Source organism: Phoca vitulina, unplaced genomic scaffold (assembly GCF_004348235.1).
Source record: "Phoca vitulina isolate PV1807 unplaced genomic scaffold, GSC_HSeal_1.0 scaffold71, whole genome shotgun sequence".
Lineage (NCBI taxonomy): Eukaryota > Metazoa > Chordata > Mammalia > Carnivora > Phocidae > Phoca > Phoca vitulina.
The window spans coordinates 12,373,585-12,401,459 of NW_022589774.1; the positions used below are offsets into that span (position 1 = coordinate 12,373,585).

The 27,875-nt window shown below is 33.9% G+C and overlaps 1 protein-coding gene across 1 annotated transcript in view; it reads left to right on the forward strand.

The window, feature by feature from the left end:
* Positions 1–27,875, forward strand: part of HMCN1 (hemicentin 1) — a 487,946-nt gene that overhangs the window by 170,052 nt on the left and 290,019 nt on the right. The window lies entirely within an intron of this gene.

Below are 27,875 nucleotides of genomic sequence, written 5' to 3' on the forward strand. Positions count from 1 at the left end.
ATCTGGCTAATTTCCACTCATCCTTTAATGTGAGGTTAGATGTGATTTTCCTCAGGACCCTCTCTGAATCCCCAAATCTGTGCCTGCCCTTTGTCCTTTTCTAATTGTATTATCATGTTGTATTATAGTAAGAGTAGATCTACCACAATAAGCTGTAAACTTCATATAAGCAAGAACTGCTTTTGTTTTTATATCTCTGCTACCTACTGGAGTGCCAAGCTTATAGTAAATTAATAGATACTTAGTATCTGTTGAATGAATGAATGAATGAAAATTGAATATTAGAAAGAAGTTGAGATTTGGACTAGGAGAACTCAGCATTGATTTCCACATTCACATAAAATCTCAGGTCTGCTATTATTTGTTAATTATGGTAATCATAGAAAATTGAGAAAGAAAGGAATGGTCTTGGTAACAGTTTTACTATGCACAGGGAGGTCCTATATCAAAGTTTAGTGATGTCCTATGTAACCTGGGATGCTGATTCTAAATCAGAGTATGACCTAGAATTCAGGTACCCTGACTCAGGGTCCAGGGCTCCTTCTATTATTTCTTTCTGCCAAGAACGTGGAACTTTCTTTAATGGAATCTTGGGAGTGTGGGGAGGAAAAATAATATTTCCTCTATCCTTCTAAATCTAGGCTGGGAACAGGCAGACAAACAAGAGAAAAACAAACAAGCATATGGGGCAACCCTCTCGGGTCCCCTCCCTCTTCGGGAGCTCTGTACTATGGCTCAATAAACTTTATTCTGCTGCCCACCAAAAAAAAAAAAAAAAACAACAACAAAAAACAAGCGTATGAACATGTATACCTTATGTATACATGAGAGATAACCAGAGGAAAAATCAGTAACTTAAAGGGTGGCTTAGAACTCAGGCTTAAATGCTATCTTTAGTTTAAGAAAAAGAAAGAAAGGTGTATATATAGGGGAGGCCAGTTTTGGAAAGGTGATCAGGAAAAGCAAGGTTACCAAGGGTAAAATTTGTTATGCAGATTTAAGTCAGAGCCTTCTTCATTAAAAAGATTCTCTTGTGATTCTTCCTGGTACAAGGAAGGGAGATACCCTCATAAATGGAGATTTCCTTTATAAATATAAATTTCCCTTAGGAAAAGGTAGCTTCTACTCTGTTTTCAGAGCCTCTCTTGTATCTGCTGTCACAAAATAATCAGTGCAAAATAATCCTTATGGCAAAGAAGCTTATTTGTGCTGGGGGAGCATATTCTCCCATTCTTCAGAAACCCTTCTGGACCCTTTCTTGATTCCTTTGAATTAGCCTGTTCATTGCCTGACATTGTCTTCTTTTTACATACACAGATTCAGTTGTTTGGATTGTTTTTGCCACTGAATATACTTTTCCCTCTGTTTTGGTATTCTTTGTTTCCTAAAGACTAATTTTTTAAAAAGTAAATATGCAGAGATATTATAATGCTATTAGAAATCTGTTACATGGATTTAATTTTTACATAGTAATATTTATATAGCAAAGATGGACCTTTTGTAGTGATATCTACATTAGCATATCTACATTAGCATAGTAATATCTACATTAGGAGACTACTACATAGCATAATAATATCTACATAGCATAGTTGTAGGGGAAGTCATTGGATCAACTAGGAATGTCTAATACTTTACTCTTTTATGAAATAATACTGTCTTACACAATATATTTAAGTAAGCAAATAATGCCTAGGACCAATTTGATTTGCTAATAAATTTAATTCACTTTCATATCTTCTTTAGGAAATAAGTAACTTGTCTTGAATTTCAGGTATTTTGTAGTAGTAGAAATGTCACATGAATAGGTATTCTGATCCTGGCTTCTTGGGTTTTTGGTTTTTGTTTGTTTTACAATGTTCTCCATTTTTATTAGAAGTGTAGAATAGGATATAGTGCTCAATACATTAATTTAGACAAATGTCATTTATGAATTCAGCCTACAGTATCAAACAGAATAATGTTTATTTGCAGATGAGGTTTCCAAAGTAAACACAATAGGAATAGCCAGGTTTTACAAAATAAAAACCAATTTGTACTTTTCCCCAAAACTTACCCTGAATATTTTTGCAGCTTCAAAAATATTTGGATAAGTCTTTTAGTATTTTTTCATTTCACTCACTCCTTATACTTCCTCTTTTAAATGAGGCCTGGAAGTTAAATTCAGAATTTCACAAGAAAACTGTTCTTTTGGAAATTTCTAGCCTTAACAGATGCAGAAAAGACTAGGAGCCTAGTCTTTTATTACATATTTGAAGGTTCGTCAGACGCAATGACTTTTTACTGAGAAGTTTAAACTTATTTTTGTTTTAGAAGATTAGTATTTAAATGTTATTTTAAAGGGCACATAAATTTACTTGGCTAGCTATATTGAACATAGAAGACTTTCCAAATATACATTGATTTATGCAACTGTGGAATGAAGCAAAGCTTACTCCCACCTGGAGAGACCCTATGAGCCTAGCTTCATTGTAATAAACTCTAATGGAAAATTTACAGTTTATTATTCCCTACCTGGAAGAACAATAAGCAACTAATGTATTGTCCTTGTGCCAAATTCAAAGAAATGAATCAGTTGTTTTTTGGTTATAATATTTTTTGATTATGCAGCTAAGTGGCTTTAAACTGTGCCTCATGGAGCTCATTTGGGGTAGGTCTTGGGGGCTCAGAGGAGGACTCCATTTCTACTACTTTCTTCCTGTTTTCTAAATTTATTTCTGCCTAAGATTTGATTTGACAAAAGTGTTCAGTTAAGAGAAAGACATTTGAAGAGCAATGATGTGGGTTTTTGTTTTCTAGTTTTACTGAGATGTAATTGACATAATAACATTGTATTATCTTATGGTATATGACATTATTGTTTGATAAGTCTATATTGTAAAATGATCACCACAGTAAATTTACTTAACATCTATCGCCTCACATAGTCAAAATTTATTTTTCTTGTGATGAAAACTTTCCAGATCTCCTTTTTTAGCAACTTTCAAATATACAGCATGGTATAATTAACTATAATCAACATGGTGTACATTACATTCCCAGAACTTATTTAATGATATATGTTGTTAATTGCCGCTGAAAAATGAAATTGTTTGGGATGTATTTATGTAAAGCCACAACTCTGGAAGTCACTACTTTCCCACTTCAGAAATTAGAGTATAAAGAATGATAAAAATAATATTTAGTTTTGGGGTTGAAATATTAACTGAAGTTTATTTTATGAATGTTTTATTTTTTCTGATGCCAGTGTAGCATCAGCTTGAGTCTTCAACCATAAGAAATAATTATTTATAATGTCAACTCTTCAAAGGTTATCAGAAGAAAATCTGTGCCCATATTTGGCAAAAATCAGGGCTTAAAAAAAGAATGCTCTATTTATAGCTGGTGAAGGAGAGCATTTACAAAGCTGTCGAAAGGTTGAGTCCTCCTTCTGCATAGCTGCCTCTTGAATCCTTGGGCCCACTTGAATTAATCGTTCTTTCCTTGATTTGATATTTTCCTGCTTCTCTGATATTATTATATTGTTAGCCATGAGCTCTTAGGGGCAAAGGTTTTGTCTTAAACACTTAGCATCTTACCTTACTGTGATGTTCAATATGATTCTTTTTGAACAATGAATGAATGAGTGAATCACAGTGTATGTGTATATATATATGTGTATACACACTTTTATATACATATAAATGCATATATATTCACAATTTTACCCCATATGAACACAAAAAAGCATGCTTATGACATATTTTTTTGTATTCTTATGATACCAACCATATTTCTATACATATTATATACTCACATAATACTTTTTAACCAATATTGTTGATTTGGAGTTTGCATGAACTAAAATGCATCTATATTTAATGTATATTTTGATGAGTTTTTACAAATGTATGCACCTCCACAATCATGATCTAGAACATTTCCACCACCCTTAAGCCTTTCCTATGTCCTATCCCAGTCAGTTCTTTTCCTTGCCTTTTAGCCTGTCAACTTTCCACCACTTGATTAGTCTAAAACTTCACATATGTGGAAACTTTTGTGTCTAGCTTTTTTCACTCAATTTAATGTTTTTTAGATTCATCCATGTTATGTGTATCATTAGTTCATTCCATTTTGTTTAGTGCATTTGATTTTATGGCTCTTCCACCATTTATTTAACCATTTCCCTGTTGTCAGGCAATTGGATATTTTCCAATGTTTGCTTACTTTGGTTAGCGCTGCTTTGAACATTGCTTTATGGTTCTTTGTGCAGACATATGTTTTCATTTCAAATAGCTGGGTCATATGCAAGTATATATTTTACTTTATAAAAAACTACTGGGCTATTTTCCAAATGATTGTACCATTTCACATTTACACTAGCAATGCATGAGTTCCAATTGATCCCCACTGTTGCTAACACTTGGTATTGTCAATCTCTTTAATTTTAGCCATTTTAATAGTAGTATTTTTATCTCATTGTGGTTTTAATTTTCATTCCCCTAACTAATGATGTTGAACATTTTTTTCATGAGATTATTAGCCACTTGTATTTCTTCTTTTGTGACATGTCTGTTCAAATTGCCTATAATTTATCAGGCTGTCTTCCTTATTGATTTTTTAAAATTTTGTTAAGGGTTTTTCTACTTCATAAGGGGTATTATTCTTGTAATTTTTTTTTGCTGACTTTGAAATTAGAGTCTCAAAAAATAAGTTAGGAAGTGCTTCCACTCCTATTTTCTTTCTTTTCTTTTTTTTAAGATTTTGTTTTTAAGCAATCTCTACACATAACATGGGGCTTGAACTTACAATCCCGAGATCAGGAGTTGCACTCTCCCCTGACTGAGCCAGTCGGGCGCTCCTCCACTCTTATTTTCTAAGAGTTTGTAAAAAATTGATATATAGTTTTTTCTTATTTATTTAAGAGTCATTATAACTGAAGCAAACTAGGCTTGGAGTTTTTGTGGGGGGAGTTTTTTTTTTTTTTTAAGAGAAAGAGTGTGCGCATGAGTGGGGTGGGGAGGGGCAGAGGGGGAGAGAGAATGTTAAGCAGGCGCCACGCCCAGTGTGGAGCCTGATGTGGGGCTCTATCTCATGACCCCGAGATCATGACCAGAGCCCAAATCAAGAGTCAGATGCTTAACCAACTGAGCCATCCAGGCGTCCCATGATTTTTAATTATGAATTCAGTTTCTTTAATAGACATGGGCCTATTCAGAGTTTTCATTTTTTCTTGAGTAAGTTTTGGTAATTATCTTTCAAAGACTGTCCATTTCATCTTAGTTATTAAATTTATTGACAAAGTTTTTTATAATATTTCCTTATTATTCTTTTGTCTGGAGAATCAGTAAGGATGCCAGTTCTTTTATTTCTGATATTGGTTATGTTTGTCTTCTCTCTTGTCTGATCCGTCTGGCAAAAGGCTATCAAATTTTAAAATTAATTTTAAGGAAACAGTTGTGGGTTTTATTGATATCTTTGTCTCTCTTTCTCCCTTTCTCTTTTGTCTGTTTCATTGTTTTGTGTTTAACTTACTCTTCAATTTTCTGAAGGTAGGAATCTAGATCATTATTTTGCTCTGAGACTTTTTAATTTTTTTTTTAAGATTTTATTTATTTATTTGGCAGAGAGAAACACAGCAAGTGAGGGAACACAAGCAGGGGGAGTGGGAGAGGGAGAAGCAGGCTTCCCGTGGAGCAGGGAGCCCGATGCGGGGCTCGATCCCAGGACCCTGGGATCATGACCTGAGCCGAAGGCAGCCGCTTAACGACTGAGCCACCCAGGCGCCCCTCTTTTTAAGTTTTTTGACATACTCGTTTAATGCTATGAATTTTCCTGTAAGCACTGCTTTTGCTACACTTCAGGAATTAGAATCTATTGTGTTTTCATTTTTATTCAGTTTTAAATATTTTCTAATTTCTTTTGTGCTTTCTTCTTTGATCCATGAGGTATTTAGTATCATGTTGTTTCATTTCCAAGTACTTGGAAATATACTTTTCTCTTATGAATATCTAATATAATTCCATTATAGTCAAAGAACATGCTTTGTATGACTTTACTTTAAAATTGCTGAGACTTGTTTTATGGCTAAGCATAGATCCACATGCACTTGAGAATGTGTGTTTTTCTTTTGTCAGTTGAAGTGTTCTACAAATGTCAGTAGGTCTAATTTTTTCATAGTGTTTTTCAGATTTATATGCTTACTAATTTTGTGTCTATTTGTTCTAATCAAAAGAGAAATGCTAAAATTTAATTGTGTGTAAATTTACCTACTGTCTTTTTAGTTATGTTATATCTTGCATCATGTATTTTGAGGTTCTATTATTGGGTGCATACATATGTAGAATTGTTATGTGTTTTTGTTGAATTGACCCTTTAGCATTTTGAACTCTCTTTTTTATTTCTGGTAATATTCTTGTTCTGAAATCTAGTTTTTTTTTTATCTTAATAAAACAAATCCAGGTCATTCTTTTGCTCATCGTCTATCAGCACCTTTATATTTAAAGTGTGTTTCTTGTAGACAGCATATGATTGGGTCTTCCTTTTTGTATCCTGAGTGATACTCTCTTTTTAAAAAACTGGAGTGTTTAGACCGTAATGCTTAATGTAATTATCAATGCAAATGGGCTTAAATAGATCATCTTACTGTTTTTCTTCCATGTGTTCTTTGCTAAAATTTTTTCCTATTTTTTTCTGTTCACCTTTGCATTAATTGAACATACTTTGTCTCTCCTTTAATTTCCACTTACCAACTATAGCTCAGTGTTTTATGTTTATAGTGGTTGATTTAAGCCTTAATATCAATTTTAACTTATCACAATATACCTGCAGTAATATTTCACATATTATAAAAATAACTTTTACAACAGTATATTTTCATTTCCCTTTCATCCATTGAGCTATTGTCATCATTAATTTTTTCTGCATGCATTATGAAACTCATAGTACATTGCTATTCATGTATAATGTTTTAGATGGTCAATTATCTTTTAGATAAATTTTTAAAATAACATTTTATAATTATCCTTATGTTAAAGTTCTAGTTGCTTCAGCCTCTCCAAATTCAGATATCTGTTTCCTCAGCTCAATTTGATGTCCAGGCTGGAAATTGCCTCCAGCCGGAAGTCCTGGGCTCCTCTCATTTGTTTGTAATATCTTAAGGCTCACAATCTTTTTATTATTGGATTATGTTTTTTAAGAAGCTATTTTCTGTATTGTTTTAGTTGTTTTGGGGACGGTAATTCCTATCTTGGTACTCCCTCATGAAGCAAAATTGATTTGAAAGTGTCTGAAACAGGTTACTAAGCCAATCAATTAAACATTGTGTCTGTTTTGGAAAGCAGGTAGTGCTTTGCAGAGAATGTTTTATAGAGGACCCATGGGAGACCAAATGGAGAAAACTGCCAAGGGCATGATACCTCAGAATCAGAGCTGTTTAACTTTATCATATCATATAATGGTCATTCTGCAATGAACAGCATTTGTTATTTTAAAGGATTCAACAATACTGAGACAAATGCAAATCATTATGTATGAAGTGGTAAAATAGGCTAGTTATAAATAACAGAAAACCTAAAATCTTAAAATGTTATAAAGTTGTGCATTATGATTAAGAAGTAATATTATACTAATATGTCTTTAGAAATGGTTTATAATAATCAGTGGAAAAATACTGTCCTTGGACAAGCCTTTATTTTGTATTTTGTCTGGTAGTCATCCTTGTTTGACACAAGAACTGTGAAAAACTTGAGGAATTGCAGAGGAGCAAAAGTTATTAAAGAAATTACCAATTCATTATGTTAGAAAAGATTTTTTTCATTATTAAGAGTGAAGATGTATTACTAAGTGACTTTATAAATATAGAGATAATATATAGAAAAGGACAACAAACTCCTATAAGGAAGAATAAGAATTACCATCTTTTGCTTACATAATGACATATAGACATAAAGACCATGATTATATAGTTTTTGAAAACCATTTAACAGCATTTACCACCATCTCTGTTGAGTTATAGACATGATCAAAGCAGAAAACTAGGTAATCGGATTCCATCTTTTTCTGAAATTATTATGCTCTATAAGTAAATAGTAAGTTTTTCATTGTTAGCTATGTTAAAAACTACCTTTTTACTTTTAAGTTGTGACCGAAGTTTTTCTTTTTTCTAAACTATCAGCATGATTAGACTACATGTCACTATATTAAAGGACTATGTTCCTATATTCAGTCCTCTAAATTAGGTCTCTTAAGGTTACAGGTTTAGCTTCTATTGCTCTGTTTCTAAGATTTATAAACACAAGTATATGTCTATAACTAGATGAACCAGAAGATTTTGAATGAGTAACACATTATCCCCTTTAATTATATCTACTCTGAGTACAGGAAGGGCAGCAGCTAATCTTCTGTTGTTGGGGATATTTATTTCTCAGTGTAACTCTTTTTTATTCATCTTTATTATTTGCACAAAATATATTTATAGATCAGACATGTGTTCAAGTTTCCAATCTTAAGTCAAATGTTTCATAAAAAAGAAGAGCATGCAGTTTCTTTTTAGGTAGCTGTGTTCACTGTAAGTAACATCAAATTTAATTTTACATATGGAATGCATCATAAATTTACACTGTGGAAATTTTTATTTAATGCACTTTGTTACATCAGCACTCCAGCCCAAATCTTCATCACTTCACACCTGTATTACTGCAGTAATTTCTTCTTTCTCTACTTCTAGTTTCCCCAATCCAGTCTAGTAAGATAAGCTTCCTCAAACATCACTGCAATCACTTCTGGCTCATGTTCTAAAACCCAACCCTTGCTGCCAGCTGAATGGTATCCAAATTGTTTTCATTGGAATCCCAACCCCTCTATAATCTGGTCTCACCTTGCCATCCAAATATGTCTCCAGATATTTCTTAATACTCCATTCCCCACTCTAATTAGGCTATCTCCCTTCTGCCTCCACACAGTATAGAGTACTTTGCTGCGTCTGCACTTCTGCTTCTAAAGCTTCTTGAACTTGAAATAACTTGACCTTCTAGCTTTTAACTTCTTTCCTTTCCACCTTTCAAGGACCCTCTTCTATCCCACCTAACATATGAATCCTTCCTGGAGTATACCTGCCATGTGGATGCTTTCCTGTTCTGACCGTCTGTAATACTTACCATCTGTTTTGGCACATTTCTCATCCATTATAAGAGGCACTTTAAAAAAAAAAAAAGCACCTTATATTTTAAATGGAATTTGTTTTGCAATCAGTGGCATGTCAAAGATTGATTAGAAGTGTTTTTTTTTATTATTTCTAATTAGCACACAAAATAATAGTGAATCTATATGGTATCTTAAGAGCTGGAAAAAATCAGTGTATATATTATTACTTATTGTTTTTAATGGTTTCCTTTGTGTCCGGTGTGTTGCCCAGCATTATTATAAATTTTGCTACCATGGGAATCTTTTATTTATTTCTTTCCATCTTATGTCTTTTGAATACCCTATAATTCTAGGTGTATAGTTGGGCTTCTTGAATTTAATTAGTGAAATTTTATTTCAGTTAAGGTTTACTTAATAAATATAATGAATATGCTTGGTTAGGAAAGTGCTTTTGTGAGTAATTATTAATTTTTCTTTTAATTTAAACTTTTTATTGAAGTATTATATACATATGGAAAAGTGCACATAAGCATGCATTTTCACAAACTCAGTACACCCGGGATAACCAACACCAAAATTGAGAAACAAAACATTACCAGGCCCCCAAGAAACCCTTCTTCAGCCCACCTTCCAGTTACGGGTGTTACCCTTATTCTGTCCTCAAAAAGCATAGGTTAGTTTGGCAAATTTTGTCCTTTATATAAATGCAGTCAAACAGCGTGTGCACTTTAGTGTCTCTCTTCTTTTGTTCAAAAGTGTATTTGTGAGATTCTGCCACATCAGTGCCTGTAGATTATTCGTTCTCATTCATATATTGAATTCCATTTTATGAATATACCACATTCTATTTATCCTTTCCATTGTTGATACATAGTTGGATAATTTCCAGTTTTGATCTAACAGACATAGTGCTGCTCTGAACATTCTAGGATGTATCATTTGTTGTACGTATGTATTAATTTCTCTTGGTTAAATACCTAGGAGTGAGAATGCTGGGTTGCAGAATGTAAGTTCACCTTCAGTAGATGCCACCTGTTTCCATAGTTGATTCAGTTTATACCCAACAATAATATATAAGAAAACAGTTGGTGTTTTCTGTCTTTTTCATTTTAGCCATTCTGGTAGATGTGTATGGTATCATTATTATTTTTTCGTACCAATAAAAAAAGTGCTTCCAGCAAAATCTTTGGAGTTTCCTTCAGAAATATGGTGACAATTATTGAATATAAGCATGTTAGGTTTAAATATAAGGATTCACATGAAAACAATTACTGACACTATAAACATTACTCATTTTGGATATTTACCTATCATCTAATGTCTGTAAGACTAATAAACATCATTTGGGGCTGTTTCTGGTGATACATTTCTGACATTTAACTATAATTATCTTTGTCCTTGTGGAAATTTCTTGACCATTTCATTTAGTCTCCAGAATTATCTGTTTGGTTCTCCTAACTTCTGAGTCAAGGATTAGTTACTCTAATTCCTGGGCATTGGGGACAATTTAATTAACATTTTGTTGATTACCTCCTTGGATTAATATAGTCTGGTTTTTTTTTTGTTTGTTTACAGATGTGTCTGATTAATACCAGCATTATTTATTGGGTAGATAAAGTTAGAAATAAAATGTTTGAGCTCCACTGATGCTATAACTGTTACTTATTATGAATATATGTTGCAAGTGAAAGCCGCCGTTTGAAATCTGTGCCTTAAATTTCTAATGAATTAATACTTCTCATTGATTTTTCATCTGTTACAAGGTATTTTATGTGCTTAAAGTATTAGATAATTACCCCGTAATTCCATTTCTCTACCCTATGATTGCTGAGAAAAACACTGGTCATTTTTCTTGCCAATATTCTTTCCTATTCATGTTCAAGCCAAGACATTCGGTTTCTTACCGAATCATAAAGCCATATTTTTTATTTGCACTAAAATCAAAGATGCTGACTTCAGTATATTTACCAGAAGTTTGTACAGATTGTGTGGCTAATTACCATAAAAATTAATTATGACTTAGGAATGAGAAAGGTGTTCTCCCTCTATCGCAATGTTCCATTTGTAAACCAAGGCCTTAGAAAATAACCAAGGAATCAATGCAATAGTTTTATGAAACCATGGTGAATTTCCAAGTATTTCTTTTTGTGGTGTGGAAACTCAAAGTGCTGAGTTCAACCAGTCCATGATGGATTACGTGTCAAGAGCCTCTTACTAAAAGAGCACATGTAAGACATTTCTTACATTGTCACTGAGTAACAAATATCTAGTCTTGGGATTTGCCTCTTTCCCTGGGAGGCTGGACATGGATTAGTTCATTACCTATAAATTGCTGCATTTAATTTGTCTCCTAACCCCAACCTTAAGTATTTATTATAATCTCATTTAATAATCAAAAAATGTGCTTCAGGACATGAAGTTAATTTCTTTTGTATTTTCAAATGTCTATTAGATACGTGAGTGTATAATAAGTTCTCATAACATATATTGAAATAAGAAGTGTATAAAACTATATGTGGAGGGGCATGTGGGTGGCTCAGTCATTAAGCATCTGCCTTGGGCTCAGGTCATGATCCCAGGGTCCTGGGATCGAGCCCTGCATCGGGCTCCCTGCTCTGCGGGAACCTGCTTCTCCCTCTCCTACTCCCCCTGGTTGTGTTCCCTCTCTCGCTGTGTCCCTGTCAAATAAATAAATAAAATCTTTAAAAAAACTATATGTGGAGTATAATCCTAATTATGTAAATAATAAATAAGCCTATGTGTAAGTGCACGCACACACACATACATACAAATATGGAAAGAAATACCAAAATACTGAGTTATTATTTAAAGGCAGTACAATAGTGGGTGTTATTTATTTTCTTCTTATATGATTGACTCTTCCAATAGCATATGTTACTGTTATGATAAGAAAAAGTTTCAATATAAAACTTGAAAACAAGAATGTAATATAAAATTATTTATGTTAGATACAGAAACAGCAAGACTTTTAGAACTGATCCCTCAAGACTTTTGGTCAAATTGAATTTCAGTATTATGCAATTGATAGAGACCAGGTTTATTCTAATTGTTCAATACATAAATCACTTTAATAGTCATGAACAGAACAGTTTTATAGTCATTCTGTTCTAGTAAAGGGATCCAAAACTAATTAGCTTACCTACTCTTTGAATTGATAAGTACACTATAACTTAAGAGTTTTTTCTCATTCTTTATAATAAAAAGTAATCTTTTATAATTGGTATAACATTTTGTCTTTGTAGTAAATTTTAAATATACTTTCATGTTGTTTTAGTTTTCCTTTTTCCTTTTACTAGTTGAAGTATTCACCTTTTGATGTGATGCCTCTTGAACCATACTTTCCTTTAAAATTTCTGATCATAGTTAAAGAACATCAGCATTCTTGTTTCTCAAGCCAGAAATCTGAGTCATTCCAGACCTTCCTTCTTTTTCATGTCTCACATTAAATTGCCACTTAGGTAATGTTGAACCTAAGTTATCTTTGGCACCTATTTCCTCTTCTTCCTTCCCACTATCTATTGGTTGTTCATTATTTTTTGACTAGTCTATTTTAACTGCCACATTGCTGATCCCTCTGTTTCCAGTATTCCCTGACCCTCCCAATTCATACTCCATATTTTTCCAGTAAAATCCATCTTATATATAAACTTAATTGTGATCCTCTGGGGGCGCCTGGGTGGCTCAGTCATTAAGCATCTGCCTTCGGCTCAGGTCATGATCCCAGGGTCCTGGGATCGAGCCCCACATCGGGCTCCTTGCTCCGCGGGAGGCCTGCTTCTCCCTCTCCCTCTCCCCCTGCTTGTGTTCCCTCTCTCGCTGTGTCTCTCTGTCAAATAAATAAATAAAATCTTTTTTTTTTTTTTATTTATTTATTTTTAAAGATTTTATTTATTTATTTGAGAGAGAGAGAGAGAGAGAGAGCACATGAGAGGGGGGAGGGTCAGAGGGAGAAGCAGACCCCCTGCTGAGCAGGGAGCCCGATGCGGGACTCGATCCCGGGACTCCAGGATCATGACCTGAGCCGAAGGCAGTCGCTTAACCAACTGAGCCACCCAGGCGCCCTAAATAAATAAAATCTTAAAAAAAAAAAAAATTGTGATCCTCTGTTCTAACTTCCTTCTGTGATTTCCACATATCTTCAGGGTAAGGTCTGGCATCTAGCATGGCATGTAAGGGCTTCTATGTTCTTCTCGGTCCTTCCCCCCTTTTCTCTTACCACTTTGTATGCACACCAGCCACCACACACTTTTATATCTCTCAGATATGTCATGTTGTATCTTACCTCTGTGCCTTCAAACTTGTTTTTCCTTCTGTCCCGAATGCTCTCCTTCTGCTTGTTCATTTGATTCCTGCTCATCCTTCAAAACCCATCTCAAGTATGGGTGACCACCTTTCCAGACAAACCCAGTTAATCATCGGTGTAGTCATACCTGACATACACTTTTATTATTGTACCTCTTAGAGTCCTGTTATTATTTATTCACATGTTTATTTTCTCCACTAGACTATGAATCCCCCCATCAAGAGTATATTCATTCTTTACCGCTGGTGACTCTATACCATGGGATCATGCCTCTGTTTTCTGCCTGGCTTTTAAAAGATAAGGTCCCCATTTTTATATTTAACTAATTTCCTCTCCTCCAAGGTATATGCATTCACTTTTCCTTTTTATAGGTGTTGAAGATTGCAGGACAGTACTCATTCACCCTCCCTACCTACTCCTCAGTTAATTCTGTAACCTGGGAAAAATATGCAGTTTTTGTTCAATAAAGATCATAATAGTATTATTTATGGGAAAACTGAATGAGAAATGAGAGAAGAGCCTTCTACTCTCGTTTCATATTTACTCCACACCCAGTCACAGACCCGGTTGACTGGTCTTCAAGCAGAAAAAAATCTGACATTGATGACTGCCATTTGATTGGTGTAGTAAGTGGGCAGGGACATTGCAATTAATGCGCCCTTCAAAGAATGGGAGTGGAGGCAAGATTACAGTGAAGGTAACATAACTTAAGTCTAAGGGACTTTATTTTGTATGAACCCCTTCCAAGGCTCTGGGAAATGAGCTGAAATGCGTTCACAGAGTTAAAAAGGTGTGGGGAACAGAGTTGCAAAAATAAGATACTTAAACTGTGATTGGTTAAGACCGCCATATCCTTCAACTCTGACTTCCCCTTTGACACATGTGCCCTTGTTGCCACTGACATTGGGGTGATCTTGACTATTTTTTTAGATCCATAGCTCTAGCAATGCTACAAGAACCAAGTGTGTCAGTGTATCAAGTTGAATTTTTAAAGCATGCCAGCTAAGAATTTTAAAATGCCTTTTGATAAACAGTGTTAGAGAAAAGATTGAATTATCATTCTGTTCTCTTTATAGAAAATACTACACATTTTTTTGTTATGGGAATAGACATTCAAAGAATATCAGTCAAAAATGCAGGGGAAAAAATATCATAGACTCTTGTTAGTTAACAATAACAAAATTGTTATTAATTTCTAGATTTTCAGGTTTTAATAATTTGAAAAGTGTATGTCTTATTTTTTATTGCAGGTAACTATTTTTGTTCCAACTTTTATAGTTGTGACTTTGTATTTTTTTTCTTAAGTGGGGCCCCCAAACTGAATAAGCTTTAGGCCAAATTTGTCCCTAAATAGGAGGTTTTTGGGGAAACATCAGTGTTCTGTTATCTTTTGCTAAAGGTTCTTTCCATTGCTCCTCAGTCAGAAACTCAGAACTGTACCCCCAGCTCAAAAACATGAATTTACTAGGGGTGAAACAGAGAGGATGTTACCCTAGTTTATGATAGCAAATGCCAGATATGTGTGTTCTCTAGTTGCTTAAACTCTGGCCTTGTAGAACTAACATAGGCAGGAAGCATACTTTCACCCTTGTGTATCTAGTATAGAACTACTATTTGGTAGCATGATTGTACTTAAATGTTTATTGACTTAATATAAAATCCCTTTTCAGGCCATAAGTCAGTTTTATTCTTTCTTCAGTTGTTAATATACTGTGATAATTAGGTTTAAAATAAACAAGAGATAGTATTTAGTCCAAAGACCCTAATAGCCTATGGGTTGGATGCTTTTTCTTTTTCCCTTTCTCCCCCTTCCCATTATTTCCTACCCACTCCCCAGAGTGTTGAAATTGTTCTCCTGCCTCTGTTTTGCCTTTATTCCTTTACTTTGTAATCTATTCTTTTTCAGACTAGAGTACCTCTTGGTATCCTGATGGGTCTTTCTCTGACTTAATCCATTGCTGTCATTTACTTCCCAAATCCAATTCTTGCTTTACTTTTCTCTTTTACCCTTAGGACCTCCTAAGATTTGTACAGTTGTTTCCAACGGCCATCTCTGGAGTGATGATTTCGTTGTAAGAGCTAATAAAGTTTTACTGTAATTTAAAAGGGAGACTGAAGATGTTTGGCAAGTGCTGAATATCCACCTATATTATTGCTAACGTTACCAGGAAAATCTAGGCTATCTTGTAAATTGAAGGGTCCTTGCTAAAGATTAGAGGGAATCTGGAAGGAGTTAGTATTACTGAAGTTTTCATGCATGGTGCCAGATTTAAAAAGCTGTATAATGTTGAAGTTTTACCACGTCTATAAAGCATTTCCCAATAATTTTAGTCCACATTGATGGCTCCTCTTCCTGACTGCTTAAAGCACACATTGTTACTAGCATTTATGCCCTGTGAAACCTTTGAGTAATTGGACCTTTAAAATCCTCCAGTTTATCTCCTCATTGTATGTACGTAAAGCTCTACTATATGACATTTGAATGTATAAACTTCCTAAAGCTTTGTTTTTGAGTTTGTTATTAATTCTTAGGAGGGTGTTTGGGAATATGGAAAATATGATGAGATCTTGAGAACTTTACTTTAAAATCAACACATAAATAGAGCAGAGATATGCAAAAGGCCTCTTTTAGTGACATATGGCCTGGGGTCAATGAAGCTTGCCTATAACTTGACTGAATGTTAAAATATCTAAATAATATATAAATCAGGATGGGTGCTAATCAACATGGCAGCACAGAGACAGTTAAGTCATTGAGGGAAATGTTTACAGTGTCTACCCAAGTTCTGTCAAAAAATGAGGGATCTTCAGCCAGCTGAGTTAGGATCTATTTGGTCCAAGGTAGTTGTGATTAAGGAAGAAAAGAACTGTAGTCTATGGCCTATAAGCTTTTTCTATCTCACTGAGAAGAGCATTGGTATTGTGAGATTAATCAGCCAAATGCTATTAAGTGTTTAATACATCTAAATCACTTCCCCTGTCTTTTTCCCCAAACTCAACAAGCACATGACAGTATGGTGGATTTACAATTTAAGTGTGTGTGGAGGATGTCATTTTAAACCAGGGCATAATTTGAAAATTGCATAGAGTCAAAATTATGCTTGAAATCCATTCAGTCACTTCTAAATTACTAGGACATAGACCCTTAGAAGCTCAAAATCTAATTTATTTTTTTTCCTCTCTCCCCTTCTCTCTCTTTTCCTCTTTCCTTCTCTCCCTCCCTCCCTCCCTCCCTTTCCTTTCTCCTTCCTCCCTCCCCCTCTCTCTTTTCTTCCCTGGGTCATTTGGAATCTAAGATTTCTTTCAAAGGTAGGAATATGAGGGGGTGATGGGCACCTAAAGAACTTTACCCTGTATTATAAGCTTACATTGGTTAGTAGTATGAGATTTACGGTTCTTTGCCTTTTTTGGGAATCTTATATTTACTGGCAATGTGTTACATGGTATAAAATGTAAATATTTAGAGGTTATGGAAAACATTTGAAGTAAAATTTGTAAAATTCTTAGTATAGGCCTTAGCATGTAAGTGCTTTTTAAATGGTAGCCATCACAAAATACATACATACATGCTTACATACATACATACATACATACATACATAAAATGGTAGCCATCAAAACAAGCATACAGGTATGATTTGGAGCCCAGAATAAGTCTGCCTCTAGAAGCCAATAGAGAAGTCATGTGGTCATAAAGTGTTCTGATTCCTCCTTGTAAATATGTGAGTTGGTGTTATCAGTCTTGGGGGTTCAATATATGTATGTCTGCCCCAAAGAAGTAAGTTCTCTACCCCAAATTGATTTAGTCTCAGTTGAAATTAGGTCCCTGAACTTAAGAACCAGATCTTAGACCCTAGTAAATTCTTCTTGGGAATGAATTCTATATTTTGAAGTTTTCTGGAAAAGATCTTGCTAATTTTCATTAGGTGTTTGTTGTAAGGGACTAATAGGATTTTTACATGTCAAGTAGAAACCAGACGATCTTGTATTTTAGCTTTCTTCCAGTAAAATGGAGGTGGGGGGTAGATCAGGGCACGTAAATACCTACTGTTCTTAGTTGTTATAAATTAAAATTTGCTCTAGTACTTGGAAATACTTTAGCTCATAGTCTCTTCTCTTAGTTATTTAATGACTATTAAAATAAAACACTTGAAAAGAGCTTATAGCCCATTTATGAAATACAGAATTTCTTTGTAGTGTGAATTATTTCATGCACTAATTTATCTATTTTAAGTAAGATGTTCAGATACTTCAAAAAAATTTTTTTTGTTTAGTAATGTAAAAGACTGTTCTGTAGAAGAGACCGTACCTCTGTAAAGTTGTTTTTAAAACTCTCCTCCTATCTCCCTTTGAGAATCTGGTTAAATTATGAATCTTCCTCCCATGTATTATGTCCACATACTTATATAATTCTGCATATCTATTCAAGTAAAATGCTAACTTTAATAGTACTCAAGTATCTCTTTAATTAGGGTGTTTTTGTTACTCAAAAAGAGCTCGGAGTAAGTTCGGACTTTTTCCTGCTTTGGTGTCGCCAGGAGTGAGACCACAACTAGTCTATGTATATAGGCACACATACATTTATGCATGCATGTACAGATACAGCATGTAGGTCTGTACACAAAGGCATGTATCTATGTACTTATGTATTTTTATAATTTCTTTAGCTTTAATAACTAGGAAGAGTTTTAATGAGAGACTTGAATTCACTGAGGTTTTTCCATTCTAAAATAGATAGGTATTTAGTAGAGGAAAAAAATGAAACAAACAAACCAAAAGACCCAGGCAAACATAAAATGATTCAAAGGGAGACATGAATGAAAAAAATCAATCTTTTATTTATTTTTTTAGCTTTATTGGGGTATAATTGAGAAATAAAACTGTAGGATATGTAAAGTGTAAACTGTGATGACATGATATACATAAACATTGTGAAAAGACATTCATCAACTCACAAATTTATCTTTTTAAAAATTATTATTATTATTATTATATATTATTACTTGGTGAGAACATTTAAGTTCTACTCTTTTAGTAAATTTCAATTATATAATATAGTGTTATCAGCATGGTATAAATCCTATGTGGAATCTAAAAAAAAAAAGAAGAAGAAGAAAAGTCACACTCATAGAGATAGAGAGTAGAAGAGTGGTTTCCAGGGCTGGAGAGTGTGGGAAATAGGGAGAGGTTGGTAAATGGATACACATCTTCAGCTAGAAGATGAATAAGGTCTGTGGATCTAATGTATAAAAGTCTTTCTTTTGTATTTTTATTATTTTAAAGTGTATTTTCTGGCAAACTAAATTCCTCAGTCATTTGTAACACATTGAAGTTGTGACAGATAAGAATTTTATGAAGATAAACTAATGAAATATACTTTGACACTTTAAAATAACCAGCAGGAATGATTTCACCCTTCAAAAATGTCTGAAGTGTGCTCTTATTTTTTCAGCTGTTGCACATTAGAGAACTTCCATCATGTTGAAGGTGTGGTAGTTTTACAAATACTTTTGGTGTTCATAGAGTTGAAAGTTGAGGGTCGCTTTTGTCATCAGTTCTCTGTAGTGTCCCCACTGAACCCAAACTTCCTAGTACTGTTCCCATTTCGAACCCTTCCCCCAACCCATACTCTCTGTATGACTTGGGTAAAATTTTCATTCCACCAGAAAGTCTTTAAAAAAAACCAACCTTATAATACAAATTATTCCTTATTTTGCATACCTTTAGCACAAGCATTGTAGAGACCTGTCCTATGAATCACCAATCACACTTGTTTATGAGCCCTTACTGTTAGAAAAGCTCACTGTACAATTTTCCAAATTAAGTAAGTATTAGGTACACAAAAAGTAATACAAATGGATATTATCAACAAAAGACCTTTTCAGGAAAACTCAGTGTGACATCTCAAAGTGATTTGCTAAAATTTGCAAACTGTGAAATTGGGTTTGTCAGCACTCTGTGAGTGGACCCATCCTCAGGAAGAGACTCACATTAACCAAACTCATAGCAGTTTTGTATAAAATCAGAATGCCAACTCATTCATCTGTGATGAGAAATCTAATTGCCATAAGTCTAGAACACTTGTATTGACGTGGCTAGTGCATTCACTCCCTGCAGGCACATATACAAGGGGGGCAGATTATCATCTGAAGGTTTCCTGGAATCAGAACAAGGGGAAATTTGTTCCAAGGCTCTATTCCAAGCCATTATGCATGGATATCTAAGCTTCTTATCACAGGATGATGTATTTCCTCCTTTGTTTAAGTTCTTGGTGGGAAGGAGCTGCAAGGGAAATGTCATGACTTTAAATTCCATGATATCTCCTATCTGGATCTCTCAAGTGAGCTCCAATTCCATATATCCAACCACCTCCTTCATACTTCCACCTGGATATCTAATAAATAGATGTCTTAAATTTAGCATGCCCAAGCTTAGAGCTTTCATCTCATGGTCATTCCACCACCACATTAAATCAACTCTCTCTGCAGTCTTCTCAGTCTCAGTGTTCAGGAAACTTTGTCAAGCCTGACCTCAGTAAACATCCAGAACTGGTCACTTCTCATTGCCCCACTGCCAAAACCCTGGTCTGGGTCAGTCTGGGTCATCTCCCACCCAGATTATTGCAGTGTTCATATCTGATCTCCTTGCTTCTGTCCTTGCATCCCCTAGAGTCTTATTTCAACACAGAGGCTGGAGAGATCTTTTTAACACATGTCCTATCACATAACTCCTGAGCTATCAAGGCTTAGCTCGAATCTGCTGTCCAAACACAGGAATATGTAGGCTCACAGTACTATATACTTACTCTTGAAATGAGAGTGAGCAGCATAGTTTACATGACCACATACCTGTTGTGTAATTGGGAGTTCTCTGAATTAATGTCTATGTAGAATACAACATTTCTTAAAGGGAAAGTAATAAAATGTGCTATTTTGAAGCTTATGTGTATTATTAATACTCAACAATAAGAAGGGCAGTTGTTTAGATTTCAGACCAACAAAGATTTTTTTCAAGGAGGAATCTTTGACATTGTTTACTATGACTCAGAGATATTAAAAAAATAGACCAACTTTTAGTAAGTTTTATTATTGTTTTCTCACAGACAGTGCACCTCTTTATTGCCTGCATCCAGGGTGACTGCTGACATTGCCAGTCTTTAGTACACTCTTGGCTTGGGCTTTATCCTGGATGTAACTGGGAATCATTAAAACTTTTTGAGTAGACAAGTGCATCACAGTAAGAGCTAGTTAATTTGTTTTTAATGTCTGTCCCATTTCTCCAACTAGATTGTCATATCTTAGAAGGCAGGAAATGTGTTTCTATTTCTTTGGTATTCTTTATAATATCCTGTACTACCCTTTATATTCAGTAGGTGCTCAATAACTACTTGTTGACTCTAAGAATATTCTGAATTATGGGCTCCATGCTATACTGCAGAGTAGAAATGTACTTGGACTTTGGGGTGGGGGGGAGAGGCTCTCCTGGTTATCCAGAGGATCATCTCTCTCTTAGCCAGAGCAGAGTTGAATGAAACCTGCCTCTGCCATTACGTAGGGTCTACCACAAAAATATAGCAAGTCTTTCTCACATAAAATACAATATAGATTTAAAGACTTTACTATTTTGATATAATTTAATTCTTGATACTTTGTTGCCCAGTGGTGATAAAAACATACAGCTAATCAGATCACTGATTTGCTTGCCACTTCTCATTAAAAACACTTGCATTGATTTTTGTTTTTCACTAGCTTTATTTCTGATTTATTCTTGAAAACTGCCATTTTTTTCTTTATTATACTTTAGAAATGTACAAGATTACTGGGATCAAAAGGCCAGCCCTGCTTCTTTCTAGTTGTGTGACTTACAAACTTTGGGATGTATGCTTCCATTTTTTTTTCATCTATAAAATGGAGGTAACCATACCTGTGTCAAAGAGTTGTTACAAAGTTGTTGCATCTGGCATGTAATAAGCACTGTAAAAGTGCTTGCTATTATTAGTAGTAATGTTACACAAATCTTTTTTAGAATAGGTTCTGATTATTAGATGGGTACATTTACACGTAACTCAGCCTTTTACATTGCTCTTGCTTTATTGAATTCATCTTCTGACTAACTTTCTACCATTACTGAACGTGAAGATCTGCATCCAGTGCTACTGAGAAGCATACATCTGGGCATTTAAATAGGAAAAAACTAACTTAGTTTTAGAGATTTCTCCATTGCATTTTTAAATCCCAAGCTAACTACCCAAATAAAGAAATAAAAACTAAATAGAGCCTGGTGCTCACATTTATGACCACACATGCAAGTTGTACCCTATTCGGCTTCAATATTGAAAATTCAGTGCTGAGAGAGGGTTTGTCACAAATGAATACAGAGCCCAAATACTACCTTTTCACACACTCTTAACTCTAAATGGAAAGATCTGACATACAATTAATTTCTTCTTCACTTTCTACCTCCCTCTTTCCCCTTTTCCCTCTTGCTCATGAATATTTATTAGGAATTTACTACATCGCGTGCACTATATTAGCTTCAAGATATATAGTAGTGAACATGTCTGCCATGGTCAGTGTTCTCTCTCATGGGACTTAGAGTTTAGTAGGTAAGAAAATTATAAACAGCAACAACATTACAAATATATGCATAATTTAATCACAAACTGTGTCTAACACTTTACCATATTTCCATTTTTCCAATGAGTGGAGAAAAGATATTCTGGAGAAATCCATTTGGATGTAATTCATTACATTAAAAATATCCTTCCAAATTGAATCAGAATTGAAAAAGAATAAAATACCTAGGAATAAATTTAACCAAGGAGGTAAAAGAACTGTACACTAAAAACTGTAAGACTTTGATGAAATTACAAATAAATGGAAAGATATTTCCTGCTCATAGGTTGGAAGAATTAATATTATTAAAATGTCGATACTGCCCAAAGCAATCTACAGATTAAAAGCAATTCCTGTCAAAATTCCAATGGTATTTTTCACAGAAATAGAATAAATAATCTTAAGATTTGTATAGAATCACAAAAGACCCCAACTAGCCAAAATGATCTTGAGAAAGAAGAACAAGGCTGATTTCCTGATTTCAAACTATATTACAAAGCTATAGTAATCAAAGCAGTATGGTATTGGCACAAAACAGATACTTAGATAAATGGAACCGAATAGAGAGCCCATAAATAAATAAATATATATATATATACACCATTAATTTACGATAAAGGAGCCAAGAATAAACAATGGGGAAAAGATAGGCTCTTCAATAAATGATGTTGGGAAAATTGGACAGTCACATATAAAAGAATGAAACTGGACCACTATCTTATACCATACACAAAAACTAACTTAAAATGGAATAAAAACTTAGATGTGAGACATGAAACCATATGACCCCTAGACGAAAACATAGGTAGTATGCTCCTTGACATTGGCCCCGGTGATGATTTTTTGGATTTGACAGCCAAAGCAAAGGCAACAAAAGCAAAAAATAGGCTGCTGGGACTATATCAAAATAAAAAGCTTCCACACAACAAAGGAAACCAACAGCAAAATGAAAAGGCAAACCTATAAAATGGGAAAAGATAGTTGCAAATCATATATCTGATAAGGAACTAATATCCAAAATATATAAATAACTAATGCAATTCAATTGAAAAAAACCAAACAACTTACTAAAAATGGGCACAGGATCTGAATAGACATTTTTCCAAAGAAAACATACAGATGGTCAACAGGTATATAGAAAGATGTTCAACATCACTAATCATCAGGAAAGTGCAAATCAAAACCACTATAAGATTCTATCTCACACTTGTTAGAATGGCTCTTACCAAAAAGACAAGAAATAACAAGTATTGGCAATGATGTGGAGAAAAGGGAACCATTGTGCACTGTTGGGGGGGAATGTAAATTGATGCAGCCCCTATGGAAAATAGTATGGAGGTGCCTCAAAAAATGCAAAATAGAACTATCATATCATCTATTGATTCCACTTCTAAGTTTTTATCCAAAGAAAATGAAAACAATAACTTGAAAAGATATATGCACCTCCATGTTCATTGCAATATTATTTGCAATAGCCAAGACATGGAAGTAACGTGAGTTTTCATTGACAGATGAATGAATAAAGAAGATGTGGTATATATGTACTTGGGAATATTATTCAGCCATAAAAAGAAGGAAATCTTGCCATTTGTGACAACATGAATAGACCTTGAGGGCCATATTTCATTATGCTAAATGAACAAGTCAGACAGAAGAAGACAAACACTGCATGATCTCATTTATATGAGAAATCTAAAACATAACCAACAACAAAACAAAAACTTAACTCCTAGCTACAGAGAACAGATTGGTGGTTGCCAGATGTGGAGGGTGGTAGAGGGGTGAGAGACATGGGTGAAGGAGGTCAAAAGGTACAAACTTTTAGTTATAAAATAAGTAAATCTTAGGGATGTAAAGTACAGCATGGTAGCTATCATTAATAATACTGTAGTGTATATTTGAGAGTTGCTAAAACAGTAAATCTTAAAAGTTCTCATCACAAGAGAAAAAAATTGGGGCACCTGGGTGGCTCAGTTAGTTAAGCATCTGCCTTCAGCTCAGGTCATGATCCGAGGGTCCTGGGATCAAGCCCCATGTCAGGCTCCCTGCTCAGCCAGGAGTCTGCTCCTCCCTCTCCCTCTGCCCCTCCCCCTGCTTGTGCTCTCTCTCACTCATAAATCAATAAAATCTTAAAAAAAAAAAAAAGAGAAAAAATTGTAACTGTGTGACAATGGATATTAACTAGACTTATTGTGGTGATTATTTTGCAATGTATTTAAATAATGAATTAAACTAATATAGCATTATTATATGTCAGTTATATTTCAGTACAGAAGGAAAAAAATGTTCTTGCAAACAGCTAAACAAAGCTCTTCAAATTTTGTTCTTGAAGGCTATGCAAAATGATTTTACTTCCATTTCTGCTTAATACTATTATATTTCATAATACATAACAATGTATCCTGGTTTTGTGCCTTGAAACAATACTTGCATCTCATTCCAGAGTGGAATAGACGTGAACTTACTTTTAAATACTGATCATTACATAGGATGCAAAATATTTAAAGTAAGAGAGTATCTTCAGGAACAGGGACTTATATAAAATATAATTATTGAGCTAGAATCAGTCTGGTTAGTGTTTAAATGGTACAAGAACTCTTTCAAATATCAGTTTCCTCATATGTAAAATAAAGGAGCTGTATTAGATGGTCTTAAACCCCCTTTGAGATATAAACTGGGACAAATTATTAGAGAAACATTTTTGCATTAAAATTTTTAATGTGTAACTAATGGTTCCCTAGTGGTTTGAAACTGTTTTTATGTTAGTAAAAATGCACCAATGCAAAGATTCTCATATTATTCTAGTTCTGTTCCATTTGTCATTAAAACAGAAGATCATTTCCCATCTCAGGAGGACATTTCTCATGGTTAGACAAAGATTTTTTCTTATATATGACAATATAAGAGGCCAGAAACCTCACTAATGGTGATTCTATAGCTTGCAGTGATCTACTTTTATTCATATGATGGTAAAATCTATATTTTCTAACAAAATGGATTGCATCTGTTTTTGATTTGATTTTTTCTTATAGGAGGATAAAAAAGTGACTTTTCAGAAGTCTGTACTGTATCTTTCACAAGTAATGTTATGATACATAGTAATCCCTTTGTGAAAGTCTCATAAATGTTGATGAATTGGAAATGGTATTGAGTAAACCCAAAAGTGCTTATATTCCATACCGTTTGAACACACTTGCCATATGAAAATGCAACTAAATTAGAAATTCTTCCATTTTTATAAGAATGCCTAAGACTTAGTGATTTCTATGCATACCTAATAGACAATGGATAGATATCCAGTGATACATTGTAACTTCTCTGCACTGAGTTTGAAGGAAAGATATATTTGAGGAGCCACCCAGAGATACACTATACATTTAAAGAAGGATGTGTAAAAAATTTCTTCCATTTCTTGCATTTCATAGTTAAACTTGAGGTACTATGCAATTCCTGTTTTCTAATTCTTTTTCTCCTTTTCAATTGAGAATTATTTATAGCCACATTATGTGTCTTGCCCTTAAAACAAGTCTTCTGTTCATTTATCCAATTTTTTCTTGTCCTCTTCCCTCTTTTGTCTCTATGCCAGACATTATCCTCAAAGTTATTTATTATCAGTCAAATTTATCAATTGCTTTCTGAGACAATAAGCCAATCTTTTCCACTTCCTTGAGTTAGGCAACCATGTTCTATGTATAAGAAATAAAAATGTCAACATTCTGATTATTAAAATGTGTTTTATTTGTGGTGAAATATTACAAGTCTGATTTCTGTAGCCATATGGACAGATTTGATGAGCATTTCTATTCAAGCATGAACACTGAGAGCCCATTTTTCAAATATGACATCTGCTTCTTCAGACAATTTTGTTGATATATGCTTCATTTCATATGTAAAATTCCATGTGCCTTTTAAGGTTAAAATTTGAGGGAATATATAATTTCATTTTAGGGGTAATTAATTATAATGAATTTGGTTTTTCTATTCAATTTGTCTATAGCACCACTATACGGTGTTTTTTGGTAAAATACCACTTTCAGTATATTGGTCCTCTGCTTACACCCCTTCAGTAATTTTTCACTGGGGTGTTTAGGATAAAATCCAAAGATCATATCCTGACTTGGTGACAATACATGGTCTGCCCTTAACACAAGCTTCCAACTTCATCTTCTGCTTCTCCTTCTTCTGAACACTTAACTAGCTGCTTGGCTTCAATCATGTTCCCAACATATTTGGAATACTTCTGTCTTCGTGTGTTTTTTCAGGTCCTGTCTTCTATCTGGAATGACTTTGCCTTTCTTTTTTCATTTAAAGAAATATTATTTGACTTTCATGCATGATTTTTTTTTCGCTTGGCCTATGAAGCCATTTGTTGAAATATTCTTTTTGGGGAAGAGAAAGGAATTGAGATATAGTGGGAAAGAAATATGAATATGTACTATATGGCAACTATATGATGGGCACTTTACATACGTTATTTCAACAGGGGGTCCCTGTTTCATGAATTCTCATAATATTCTTTTATTTAAGAAGACATCATTATGATCATCATCATGACCAACTTCATGCACATTAGTGCATATCCCACTTTTATCATGTGTAGAGCATGCCACTTGGTATTGGGTATACAAGATGAAAGAGTTGTGGATGGTTCTTGACACTAAAGAAAAGACAGAAAGATTTATTAAAAATGAAATAATGTATAAAACATGCAAAAAACTTAGTGAATACTAGTTTAGAGAAGAAGAGTGTTTACTAAATATTGACTAAAATAATTGCTCAGTACCTGGAAAAGTACCTTGAACCATAAACATTTGTTTTATGAATGAATGTAATTGCCTTACCATTGTTACTTGTATAATAATATGTGTTAGCCACTTTCTTCATCCTTGGGAACAAACATCAAGGGATAGTGTTTATGGAAAGTGAAGTTATTGCACAGTATTTGTTGTTTGGTTAATTGATTTGTAACTACCATTATTGTAATTTAAAAAATGTTTTTATTTTGAATAGTTAGGCTGTAGCTTAATATTCAGGTCTGTTTAGTGTTTTATGAATAATTACAAGGGAAATTATTCATAATAGAATATAATCTTGAAAGATGTATCAGAGCAAGATCGGAGGTAGATTAAAGATTATCATGATTTTGAATTAATTGTAGTAAGTTCAATACAGACATGCACTGTTTGTTTAGTGAGAAATTGCATTTGCTGTTGCAGAACACTTCTGAGAATTGGAAGTCCTCTTCTTTGTTTACCATGAGGCATTAACACATTTTTATAACCCAATTTCTTAATATTTTCCCAAAGACTAGTTTTCAAAATACACTACTTAAATTGGTTCTAATCTGAACTATTTTTCTATGATTTAAAAAATGCAGTGGTCATTTTTTCCATTGTTTTTGGTACTTATTTATTTTATCATAAAAATGAGTATTTTGCTGGCATTGCAATTATTTTTCAATATTTAATATACTACAATATATATTACAATATTCTATATACTATATTCCAATAATTCAGAGACCCAATATATAGAAATTGGATTAGATAATTTGCTAATTATCTTTTAAAATTGGATATTGAAAGAAATCCAGAAAGAGAGAATGGAAGGAAAAGGGATCTCACAATATTGGCAATACCATGTTTTTTTTTATAGGTTCTTTTCTTTTTTTTTGAAAAATATAAAGCTGTCTGTAATAGCTCTGCATATTTCACTTAACTGGCTTTTGGACACCACAATCTGATTTTGAATATATTATTTCAAGTAGAAAACTTGACATTTGAGCATGGGTTAAAGTAGCATTTTATTCTGAAT